The sequence below is a fragment of the Nuphar pumila genome, chromosome 6 (genome assembly GCF_984573655.1).
Source record: "Nuphar pumila chromosome 6, dmNupPumi1.hap1.1, whole genome shotgun sequence".
Classification (NCBI taxonomy): domain Eukaryota; kingdom Viridiplantae; phylum Streptophyta; class Magnoliopsida; order Nymphaeales; family Nymphaeaceae; genus Nuphar; species Nuphar pumila.
In genome coordinates, this window is record NC_143254.1 from 38972393 (window position 1) to 38986771 (window position 14379).

Sequence of the window (14379 nt, forward strand, 5' to 3'; positions counted from 1 at the left end):
CGTCTGCAAACCACAAATACTTATATTACCGAGCCATGTATCCACATATAGAACATAAAAGGATTTATAATTGAGTTGCATATACATATACTTACTCGATGTATGGGTCGATCGCTGAACAATTAAAAAGAATATAGATGTGTGCTGCATCTTGCTCTCGATCTGTCAATAGCCTTGATCGGCAACTACCAAATGCATGCCCAAGTCATTGAAATATCGACAGCTTGTCAGCTACAGTTACTTGTTCTCCATCATCGTTACGGGGCGGGCATGTGTAACGTGTTGAAATATGAGGTTCGAAGTACATAGATGAGAAATTTGAAATCTCTTCTAAAGTGTACGCCTCACAAATAGAGCCTTCTACTCTTGCTTTATTACGAACCTTTTTTTTTAGGTCGAACATGCATCTGACAAGAATATACATTTCAAATTTTAAATATCTGTCATTAAAGAGACAAATATAAAAAAACATATACCTTTCAAATGGGTACATCCATCGATATTGCACAGGGCCACCAACCCTTAGTTCATATGGCAGATGTATGATCAAATGTTCCATAACATCGAAAAATGCTGGCGTAAATATCTTTTCTAACAGACAAACAGTGGTGATGACAGAGTCCTCGAGATTCTTTACATCTGATACAATGACCTCCGATGCGCACAATGTTCTGAAAAATCCGCTCAACTCAGACAATACCCCCCATATAGGTTTGTCTAACATATCATGGAATGCTAGGGGTATCAATCGTTGCATAAAGATATGACAATCATGGCTCTTCAACCCATATAACTGTCCATCGTCAATCTTCACAGCCCGAGCAATGTTAGAGACATATCCATCTGGAAATCTCAGTTGTCTCAACCATTGACATACATGTTTTATTTGATCAGGTCCGAGCACGTACTTCGCCTTTGGTTTCAGTACTTTGCCATTATACTCTTTGAGTTCCAATTCTGGTCTTTTACATATTAATTTTAAATCCATACGGGCCTTCGGATTATCCTTCGTTTTTCCTTTAATATTCATTACTGTATTGAACACATTATCAAACACATTTTTCTCTACATGCATCACATTCAAATTATGTCGTATCAATAGGGTCGGCCAATACGGTAGTTCCCAAAAAATAGATTTTTTCGTCCAATTGTGTTCCTTCCCAAATCCACGGAAGGGTGTAGGACTGCGGGCATCTGTTAATACATTTGGAAAGTATCGCAATCTTCTTAAAATCTCTATGCCAGACAATCTTGAGGATGGACCTTCCATTTCAGTTGTGCCTGCTGTAAATGCATTCTTTTGACGTCGGAACGGATGATCGCTGGGTAGAAATCGACGATGGCAATCAAACCAGCAAGGCTTCCTTCCATGCCTCAATCTAAAAGCTTTGGAATCCTCCATGCAGTACGGACAAGCCAACCTCCCATGTGTGCTCCAACCAGATAACATACCATATGCAGGGAAGTCACTGATTGTTCATAGAACAGCGGCCTTCATGTTGAAATTTTGTTTTTTGTGGGCATCATACGTGGTAACACCGTCATCCCACAGTACTTTTAATTCATCAATCAATGGCCTTAGATATACATCAAGATTTTGGCCAGGTGAGGTCGGACCAGGGATCAACAGAGACAAGAAAAGATTTGGACGTTTCATACACAAGCTTGGTGGAAGGTTGTATGGAGTTACAAATACTGGCCAGCATGAGTATGGAGTTGATCTACCCCCAAATGGATTAAATCCATCTGTACATAGACCGAGTCTAACATTTCGCACTTCCATTGCGAAGTTCTGATGAGTACGATCAAAGTGCTTCCAAGCTTCAGCGTCAACAGGATGCGTGATCTTGTTTTCATCGTGTCGAACTTTATTTGCATGCCATCTCATGTGTTTAGCTGTCTTTGAAGACATATACAATCGCTGCAATCTAGGAGTGATAGGAAAGTAGCGGAGCGACTTGTATGAAACTTCCTTTGATCTCGTGCTACCATTGCCTCTTGTCTTTGGCTTGAACCGAGGATGCCCACATGACGGGCATGATATGTCGTTTTCCTGCTCCTTGAAATACAACATGCAGTGATTTGGACAAGCATCAATCTTTTTGTAACCCATACCTAGAGCGTTGACCATAACTTTCGCACGATAGAAATTTTGTGGCAATTTCTCATCTTTAGGCAACATACTCTTCACAATCATGCACAAACGGTCAAAACATGATTGACTCAAATTATACTCGGACTTCAAATTCATTAGTTGAAGAACTGCAGACAAGATAGTGTGACTCTCACAACCGTTCCAAAGTGGCTCATCAGCATCTTTAAGTAAATCATAAAATCTACTAGCTGCATCGTTTGGTGATTCTTCATCTACGACAGTTCTTACATCACTAGAACTCATAGCAGAACCCAATTCTGTTCCTGCAGCATCAAATATCAAATTCGTATATGGATTATCGTGCACCACATTCACCCGTGCATCAAAATCGTTTCTAAATTCTTCTCCATGAAACGCCCAGTTCTGATAATCACTCACAAAACCCTTCCTGTATAGGTGATGTCTAACGCCATGAGGTTCTACAAATCGATTATTCTTACAAATCTTGCAGGGACACCTAATCCGACCTGTGGGATCTACCGTACTGACACTCGCCGTTGCAAATTCAATAAAACTATCGACACCATCCATATATTCATGCGATAACTCATTGTCCACTATCCTACGGTACATCCATTCACGGTTTGCAGTCATTCTGTCGTATGATGTTACGAATAGTATCCTAACGAATTAAGAAAAAAACAATCAGAATGCGACGATGAAGAAAATATCAAATTTATCATGCAATATACTATGTCAAACAATAACAAGAATTTTGATGCATGCATTGATAACTTAATATTTTCATGTGCAAACTATTAATGACATGATACAATCATTTGAAGCATGCTTTTATTATAAAATTTAACATGGAAGTCAAAATCAAATTGAAAGTAACTACATGCAAGCATGGATACAATTACATCAAATATTGCAATACATCATAATCATTCATATCAAATAAATGGCAAACATGTACCTGCAGCAAACACACTTCAATATCTCACTAACTACTACCATGCTTAGCATGGACTCCGTACTCCAAAAATAAGAACACTTCCATATTTCTACATTAAAATCATGCTCAGCATGATCTCCGAACTCCAACAAAGCAGTCCTAGATATCAACAACTAAGTGAGTGTGTGAACAATAAAGTGCTGCATTCAATAAATTAAATAACATGTGATACGTTTGCATCACTTACTCACCACGGGTATTTACCCGATTTGCATTGTTTTTGTCATTTACTTACCACAGGTGGCCGAGCACGAGTTGGTTCCGTTGAGAAATCTGCACAAAAAAACAATTTTTTAAAATGAAGTCACCACGGAAAAAAAACTGTTCTGACAAGGGGTCGACTCCCCTGCTGTTCCGACAGGGGGTCGACCCCCTGCCCGGGTCGACCCCCTACCGGAAAGGCAAGGGGCAAGGGTCCTCTGCCGAAAAATGCAGGGGGTTAACCCCCTTCCGGAAAACGCGGGGGTTAACCCTCTGCCGAAAAACGCGGGGGTTAACCCCCTCCGTTTTCCGGAAGGGGGTTAACCCCCTGCCAAAAACGGGAGGGGGTTAACCCCCTGTGAACCGGGAGGGGGTTAACCCCCTGCCGGAAATGGCAGGGGGTTAACCCCCTGCGTGAAAATGGGGGTTAACCCCCTGCGTGAACCGGAAGGGGGTTAACCCCCTGCCGAAAACGGCAGGGGGTTAACCCCTTACGTCAAAACGGGGGTTAACCCCCTGCCGGAAACGACAGGGGGTTAACCCCCTGTGTGAACCGGGAGGAGGTTAACCCCCTGCCAGAAACGGCAGGGGGTTAACCCTCTGCATGAAAATGGGGGTTAACCCCCTGCCGGAAACGGCAGGGGGTTAACCCCCTATGTGAACCGGGAGGGGGTTAACCCCCTGCCAGAAACGGTAGGGGGTTAACCCCCTGTGTGAAAACGGGGGTTAACCCCCTGCCGGAAACGGCAGGGGGTTAACCCCCTGTGTGAACCGGGAGGGGGTTAACCCCCTGTGTGAACCGGGAGGGGGTTAACCCCCTGCCGGAAACGGCACGCAGGGGGTTAACCCCCTGCCGTTTCCGGCAGGGGGTTAACCCCCTGCGTTTTCCGGCAGGGGGTTAACCCCTTGCCGGAAACGGGAGGGGGAGGGCGTTACCTTTCTCCGGGCGGCGAACGGTGGGACCAGCGGACGGTGGGACCGGCGGACGGTGGGACCGGCGAACGGCGGGACCGGCGAACGGCGGGAGCGGGACCGGCGAACGGCGGGAGCGGGACCGGCGCAGGAGCAGCGAAAGAAGAAAAGGAAAACCTGGTTGGGATTAGGGTTATTCGAAAGTTAGCGACGGCTTAGCGACGGATTAATTCCGTCGCTAAGCCAACGTAAAATCAAATTCACGAAAATAGCGACGGATTATATTCTGTCGCCACATCCGTCGCTAGTTAGCGACGGACTAGTTTCCGTCGCTAACGTCGTCGGTAAATGGTGCGATCGTACCGACAAAACAATCTGTCGCAACATCCGTCGCTAATTAGCGACGGACTAGGCGACGGACTATCTTCCGTCGCTACTTTCTTAAGATTCAGTGATAATAGCGACGAATATTTGTCGCTCGCCAATCCGTCGCTAACTAGCGACGGAATCTTTCCGTCGCTAACGTCCGTCGCTAACAACCTATTTTCTTGTAGTGCTATTTCATGAGTTCAGATGAGATCTCACTACAAGAAAATGTCATTTAGCGACAGAAATTTATGATAGAAATAATCCGTTGCAAAGTTGCGACGGATTAGCGAGAGAAAACTATCCGTCCCTAAAATTGGAATTAGCTGTAGAATTAGCGACAAAAAAAAATTGTCGCAAATGTCGTCGCAAATTTGCGACGGATTAGCGACAGAAAAATTTCATCTCACACTCTGTCGCAACTTCGCGACAGATGAGCGACACCATTTTTTCGTCGCTACTCCGTCGCCAATTGGCGATGGCATTTGCGATAGAATTTTACCATCGCTAAATTTCTCGTAAAACCCTAATGCGAGCCCCCTTTCTTTTCTCTTTTTGTTTCGTTCATCGCACACCCCTGCTCTTTCTCTCGCTCCGTTGCTCGCCCTCCTTCTCCCCCTTCCGACGATCGCCTCCCTCTCTGGCAGCTTCGTCGGCACCACCTCATTGGTCATCCGACCTTTCTCTCGCCCTCTCTTGCTCGTCTCCTCTCTCCTTCCCTCTTGCTCGTCTGCCGACATCGGTGACCTTTTCCCTCAGGTACGTTCCCTCCCTTCCCTTCTCTCTCTCTCTCTCTCTCTCTCTCTCTCTCTCTCTCTCTCTCTCTCTCTCTCTCTCTCTCTACCCTCTATCACCCATCGGAAGGGGTCGGGACCCCCCCCCCCCTTTTTCTTCTTGGTCCAGCAGGGGCCATCGACCCTTGCCTCCTACTTTTCAAGAGCCATAGGGGCCTTTGGTCCCTGTCCCCCCCCCCCCCCCTTTTTCTTCTTGGTCCGACAATGGCCATAGGCCCCTGCCCCTCTTTTATTTTCGGCACGGGTCGATGCCTCTGCCCCTCTTTTTATTTCTGGCAGGGGCTGATGCCCCTGCCCCTCTTTTATTTCTAGGAGGGGTTGATTCCCCTGCCCCTCTCTTGCCCTTTCTTACCTTGCTCGCTCGATGTAACCCCAGCCTCTGCCTCGCTCTGCAGCCAACCCGCGATCGGATCCCCTTCATCGGTGAGTTTGCAGGTATATTACATCTCTCTCTCTCTGTCAGGCAGTGGCGGAGCCCCTGCCGCCTCTTGATGAGTTGCTACCCCTCTCACATATAAATGTGCTTTAGAGGTGCGTAGATGAGCTAATTGCACGATATTTAGTGCTAAGCATCGCATGCGGCTAAAAATGCAATGCAAAAAGAAATAAAAAAAATAGAAAGGCAATAACATGCAAATCGGGTAAATACCCGTGGTAAGTGATGCAAGCGCATCACAGGTTATTTAATTTCTTGGATGCAATAATCTTTTGTTCACACACTCACTTAGTTGTGGATATCTAGGACTGCTTTGATGAAGTTCGGAGATCATGTTGAGAATGATTTTAATGTAAGAAAATAGAAGTGCTCTTATTTTTGGAGTTCGGATTCTATGCTAGTCATGATAGTAGTTAGCGGGATATTGGAGTGTGTTTGCTGCAGATATATGTTTGACATTGTTTTGATATGAATGATTTGAATGTATTGCAATGTTTGATGTGAATGTATTCATGCTTGCATGAAGTTATTTTCAATTTGATTATGCCTTCCATATGAAATTGTATCATGAAAACATGTTTCAAATGAATGTATCGTGTTATGAATGGGTTTGCACATGAAAATGAATGATAATTTATCAATGCTTCAAATGAATGGTTTTGCACATGAAAATATTAAGTTATCAATGCATGCATCATAGTTCTTGTGATTGAATGACATCATATATATATATATATATATATATATATATATATATGTGTGTGTGTGTGTGTGTGATATATCAAATCATTACATCCACCATGAATGCATGATAAATTATATATTTTCTTCATCATAGCATTCTTATGATTCTCTTTTAACTGGTTAGGATAATATCTATAACATCATAGGACAAAATGGCTGCAAACCGTGAATGGATGTATCATAGAATAGTTGACAATAAGGTATCGCTTGAATATATGGATGGTGTTGACAGTTTTATTGAATTTGCAATGGCAAGTGTCAGTACAGTAGATCCCACAGGTCGGATCAAGTGCCCCTGCACGATATGTAAGAACAATCGATTTATAGAACCTCATGGCGTTAGACATCACCTATACAAGAAGGGCTTTGTGAGTAATTATCAAAATTGAATGCTTCATGGTAAAAAAATTTGGAACAATTTTGATGCACGGGTGGATGTGGTGCACGATAATCCATATATAGATTTAATATTTGATGCCGCAGGACCAAAACTGAGTTCTGCTATGGGTTCTAGTGATGTACCAACTGGGGTAGAGGAAGAAGCAGCAAACGATGCAACTAGTAGATTTTATGATTTACTTAGAGATGCTGATGAGCCACTTTGGAATGGTTGTGAGAGTCACATTATCTTGTATGCAGTTTTTCAACTAATGAATTTAAAGTTCGAGTATAATTTGAGTCAATCTTGTTTTGATCGTCTGTGCTTTATTGTGAAGAGTATGTTGCCCAAAGATGAAAAATTGTCATAAAATTTCTATCATGCGAAGGTGATGGTCAACGCTTTAGGTATAGGGTATCAAAAGATAGATGCTTCTCCAAATCACTACATGTATTTCAAAGATCAAGAAAATAGCATATCATATTCGTCATGTGGGCATCCTCGGTTCAAGCCAAAGATAAGAGGCAATGGTAGCACGAGGTCAAAAGAAGTGTCATACAAGTCGCTCTGCTACTTCCCTCTCACCTCTAGATTGCAATGATTGTATATGTCTTCGAGGACAACTAAACAAATGAGATGGCGTGCAAATAAACTTTGACATGATAAAGACAAGATCACGCATCTAGGACCGATCACTCAATGGAAAGCGTACTCGAAGGAGGTGTTGGACAGATTGTGGTCCTCACTCATGGTATACAATTGTTTATCATACCTAATGCGTTTCATATTTAATTTTTTGTTAGTCATGTCTACTAACTTTTTGAAATTATTTGTAGACTTTGAATTGCTTCGCGACTGCGATGAAAGAGCAGGATGCGAGACGAGTGTGGCAGAAGGTCGCTACCAGTCGATTTGCAGACATGCTGCACAATATGAAGATTACAACAATAAAAGCATCTGGTGGGATAGATGATCCACTGCAGTGGAAGGGCCATGACCCTCCTACTATCATGTCAAATTTTTGAGATGCAATGTGCGATAAGTGGGCGGGGCATGAATTTTGAAACCGCTCAGCAAAGGCTGAACAAAACTGAGCGAAGATGCTCGATGTCCATCTATACAGAGATGGATCTAGGACTTTTGGGAGCCACCTGAAGAAAATGGTAACTCATCAATATATATATTGTCAAATTCATAAGTATTGTTGCATACTTTTTAAATGATTTTTTTATCATTTAAGCTCGCATGAAGCAGAAAAAGGAGGCATTGTACCTTACAAGGATGTGTTTGTTGAAATACATAAATATAAAAGTATGGAAGAGTTTGTATCAAAGAAGGCGAGAGCGACAACAGTATATATTTATTATATTAATAAACATTGTAATATACAAGCTACCATGAATATTTTTATTCTTAATTATTAATTCATACTATAATCATTACTTTGTAGGAGTCATACGAGCAATAGATGGTAGAGTGATATGGCGATGACTCCACTCAGCATCCGCCTTTTGATCATGCAGCATAAGTGACTGCAACCGGTGAACCAAAAAAGGGTCGTGTGTTCAGGTTTGGGAGTAATATGAACATCACACTAGTAGTTGCCTCCTCCAGCCAAGGCTCTCAGAGTTCTCCCATTAGCATCAACTCCAAGCGTCCAATTGACTCAGCTAATTCTTGGGATGGTATCCGCCAACTTGTTAAGGACATAATGCGTGACTATTTACATGAAGCAATTTTCGACGTTGTCTGTAATAAGTTATGCAACTTTTTTCAGAACAGGAGAACTTCGTCTGTAGGTGCCTATCAAGTATGAAAGTCCTGTCATTTGTTTCATGTCATTATATTTTAAGCTAGTATATGTATGATTTCATCACATATGAGTATGATTTCATCACTATAAAAGTTTTTTACTACCTTATAACACATATATGCATGATTGAATCACTATGAAAGTGTTTTGACAATATTAGAACACATATAAGCATGATTCCATCACTATGAAAGTTTTTGACAACCTTAGAACACATATATGCATGCTTGAATCACTATGAGAGTTTTTTGACAATCTTAGAACATATATATGTTTGATTAAAACAGTATGAGAGTTTTTTGACAATATTAGAACACATATAAGCATGATTTCATCACTATGAAAGTTTTTGACAACCTTAGAACACATATATGCATGCTTGAATCACTATGAGAGTTTTTTGACAACCTTAGAACACATATATGCTTGATTGAAGCATTATGAGAGTTTTTTGACAACATTAGAGCACATATAAGCATGATTTCATCACTATGAAAGTTTTTGACAACCTTAGAACACATATATGCATGTTTGAATCACTATGAGAGTTTTTTGACAATCTTAAAATACATACATACTTGATTGAAGCGCTATGAGAGTTTTTTGACAATAATAGAACACATATAAGCATGATTTCATCACTATGAAAGTTTTTTGACTACCTTATAACACATATGAGCATGATTCCATCACTATGAAAGTTTTTTGACAACATTATAACACATATGAGCATGATTCGATCACTATGAAAGTTTTTTTACTACCCTATAACACATATATGCATGATTGAATCACTATGAAAGTTTTTTTACAACCTTTGAATACATATATGCATGATTGAATCACTATGAGAGTTTTTTGACAACATTAGAATACATATAAGCATAATTTCATCACTATGAAACTTTTTGACAACCTTAGAACACAAATATGCATGCTTGAAGCACTATGAGAGTTTTTTGACAACATTAGAACACATATAAGTATGCTTTCATCACTATGAAAGTTTTTGACTGCCTTATAACACATATATGCATGATTGAATCACTATAAAAGTTTTTTGACAACATTAAAACAGATATAAGCATGATTCCATCACTATGAAAGTTTTTTGACTGCCTTATAACACATATATGCATGATTGAATCACTATGAAAGTTTTTTGACAACCTTTGAATACATATATGCATGATTGAATCAATATGAGAGTTTTTTGACAATATTAGAACACATATAAGCATGATTTCATCACTATCAAAGTTTTTGACAACTTTAGAACATAAATATGCATGCTTGAAGCACTATGAGAGTTTTTTGACAACATTAGAACACATATAAGCATGATTTCATCACTATGAAAGTTTTTTATTGTCTTATAACACATATATGCATGATTGAATCACTATGAAAGTTTTTTTACAACATTAGAACACATATAAGTATGATTGAATCACTATGAAAGTTTTTTGACAATATTAGAACACATATAAGCATGATTACATCACTATGAAAGTTTTTTTACTGTCTTATAACACATATATGCATGATTGAATCACTATGAAAGTTTTTTGGCAACCTTTGAACACATATATGCATGATTGAATCACTATGAGAGTTTTTTGACAACATTAGAATAAATATAAGCATGATTTCATCACTATGAAAGTTTTTGACAACCTTAGAACACAAATATGCATGCTTGAAGCACTATGTGAGTTTTTTGACAACATATGAATACATATAAGCATGATTTCATCACTATAAAAGTTTTTAACTGTCTTATAACACATATACGCATGATTGAATCACTATGAAAGTTTTTTTATAACATTAGAACACATATAAGCATGATTCCATCACTATGAAAGTTTTTTTATAACATTAGAACACATATAAGCATGATTCCATCACTATGAAAGTTTTTTTACTGCCTTATAACACATATATGCATGATTGAATCACTATGAAAGTTTTTTGACAACCTTTGAACACATATATGCATGATTGAATCACTATGAGAGTTTTTTTACAACATTAGAACACATATAAGCATGATTTCATCACTATGAAAGTTTTTGACAACCTTAGAACACAAATATGCGTGCTTGATGCACTATGAGAGTTTTTTGACAACATTAGAACATATATAAGCATGATTTCATCACTATGAAAGTTTTTGACTGCCTTATAACACATATATGCATGATTGAATCAATATAAAAGTTTTTTGACAACATTAGAACACATATAAGCATGATTTATTCACTATGAAAGTTTTTTTACTGTCTTATAACACATATATGCATGATTGAATCACTATGAAAGTTTTTGACAACCTTAGAACACATATATAAGCATGATTTCATCACTATGAAATTGTTTGACTGCCTTAGAACACATATATGCATGCTTGAATCACTATGAAAGTTTTTTGAAAACCTTAGAATACATATATGCATAATTGAATCACTATAAGAGTTTTTTTACAACATTAGAACACATATAAGCATGATTGTGATACAAAAGACATTTATTTGATAGCCTTATAACACATATATGCATGCTTGAATCACTATGATATTTTTTTGACAACCTTAGAACACATATCTGTATGATTGAATCACTATGAATTTTTTTTTTCAGCCTTAGAACACATATCTGAATTCTACTAATGTCCTTCACTTTATTGCTAGCTAGTCTATGTGTAATTCATTCATGTTACTTTGATTGCCTTAGATTAGGTGCATTGCATATAATTTATTTTATTATATTTTGTTTATCAATACTAACCTTTCCTTTCTCTTGTAGGATGCTGGGGATAATCTGTGTAGAGGAGCTGATGGAGGCATGGATGAAGGGGTAGATCGAGACAATAAAGAAGATGATGCTCAGATTTTTGGCGATGATTAGATTCATGTGTTGAATTTGTTGTACCTTCTTGTTGTTTCAAAAGAAACTCTTTGTAAATAATTAGAACTTTGCGAGGATTATAGTGGATCGATAAATTTTTTCACCGTGTATCTTGTGTTAAATTTGTTTCAGCTGCTTTGTATATGTATTTTTTATGTGTACTTTGTTTTTTATACACATGATATATAAATTATATAACGAGAAAAATTTTCTCGATATTTATATTTTAAATACTCTTTAAAAAAAATAATTTTTTTACAACGGATTAGCGATGAATATTATTTGTTGCTAATTATTATTGGCCTCCATTTTAGCGATGGATTAGGGACGGATATTTATCCGTCGAAAAACTGAATTGATCGATGTTTTGCGACAGATTGTAATCCGTCCCAATTCTGTCGCTACAATAGCGATGAATGTGTATCTGTTGCAAAACCAAATTTATGCGGATTAATGACGGCCTTGCGATGAATTATGGCATTCACTAATTCATCACAATTTAGTGACGGAAGTAGCAAAAGATATTTTTGTCGCTAATTAGCGACTAAGAAATTGTGACGTCAGTTATCTGTCGCTAAACTGTTCAGCGACAGATTTGCGTTGGATTACAATCGTCGCTAATCCACAGATTTCTTGTAGTGTCTTTATGAGCCGGACATGAGCCAAGCCACAAGTGGCTCATCTCGTTTTCCAGCTTTACTAACAAGAGAGCTCCAGCTTGACTTTTCACAAGCCTGAGCTCCACCACTGATTCAGCTTGAGCAAGCCGAGCTTGCCCTCAGGCCAAGCTGGGTTCCTTTGGCTGGTTTAACAGCCCTATCACTAGGCAAGAGTTTGGCCATAGGAGAATATTTCTTTAGATACACGCAGATCATTTCAATGTCTTTTAGTGCAAGTGGTGCTCGTCCATTTGTTAGAAAAATAGCAACATGGACCATACTCGAAACCAAGCTGGTGTTGTCACTAGCTGGTGGACCTTGATGCTTCTTCGAACCACTTCAGACTGGGCCCTGCTCAGCCATTTCTAAACCACATGAAGGATTATTGAAACAATCTGCTTTGCACTATTTTGTATGTCGACAGGCCAAGCGTGTGCCAGCTGCTCTTCTGGCTTCATTGACCAGCCGCACACCCTTCACTATTACTCAATGGTGGAATTTAAAGTTGAGAGACAAAGAGAAAAGTTTCCGTGTGCACCAAATTTGTCAGATTATGAGTAGGGTTGTGGGTTCGGATTCGGATGGGATGTGACCAATATCATATATCCAACTAATCGGATGTTGGTTAATCGGATTCGAGTAGTGAATAGCTCATGATAAATCTGTTTTTTTTCATGTAAATGGGTTTGGATATTCGTCAGATTCGGTAACAAATTGGAACCACATTTGCATCCAATTATAATCGGGCATGGTCTTGGCTTACCAAATGCAACTAAATACAGTCCAATTCAGTCTGAATATAAGATAAAATCCGATCCATTGACATGCTTCATTACGAAGGCAAAGAGGGAAATGATTGCAATTTTTTCAAGTTTGATACACCAACACTGACAAAAGTCTTCACCAAAGACTCCTTGCACCTACTGAGTTGGCTCAAGGCATTCAAATTGAACAACATCAAGAGTTCAATATGTGTGTCCCCCCTTGCACATGGTTAAAGCAGCAATTATGAAGGAGGAAAAAAAAAACGGCAGACTCCATTATGGTCGAGGGGGCTGGCTGAAAGGTTTTAACTGCCCGAAGGTGGTTGAGGGGGGCAGCTGAAGGTAGGGGTGGGCATGGGGCCGGCCCGGCTTGAGCCCATTTAGAGCTCGGCCTACCGGGCTTTATGTGTGGCTCGGCCCGGAGATGGCCTGGCCCGTTTACTAATGGGGTGGGCTTTGGCCCGGTTCTTAACGAGCGTGGGTTTGAAGAGCAGCCCATGACCTGGCTCATTGGCCCAATGTGAAGGGCCGGTCAAAACCCAACTAATTAGTGCAGCTAATTAGGTAAATAATAAATAATTAACAAGTTTTCATGTATCAAACTAATTATCTTTCTAGTTTTCATAAAATTAATGCAACTAATTAGGTAAATAAAAATAGTTACCAAGTTATTATGCAATTAATTATTATTTTTTATTTTTATATTATGAATAATTAATAATAGCTCAGGCCCATTAGCCTGCGGGCTGACCAGACCCGGTCAATGTATATAACAAGCTGGGTTTCAGGCCTGTAGATAATGGGCCCAAGCCTAAAACCTTGACCCAAACCTGGCCCATGGTGGGCTGTGTCGGCTTGGTCAATCGTCCGCCCGGCCCGTTGCACATCCTAGCTGAAGGGTGGGTTTTAACTTGGCGGGTTTATGAAATTGGATCATCATATATCATATCCACCCTTACCGATATCCACATTAACTTGTGAGTTGAGAAGGGTGGTGGCCGGCCAAGGAGCGGGTAACAAGGTGGCTGGAGTGCAAGGCGAGTCTAGCAGGACCACGGTGGAAGGCAAAAAAAGAAAGGGAGATGAAAAGATGGTGAAGAAGATGGAAGGAGAGGGAGTGAGGCTATCGTGAAGTAAAGAAAACAAGAGGGGTTCCCTCCTATTTATAGGGCAAAGAGGAGACCTCAAGGTCGCCATGTGAAGGTGGTGAATTAGGTGGGAGCAAAATTGGCGTGCTTCCCGCAAGGTGTGGATAATGAATCTGGATCTTGGGTAGATCCAGATCCAT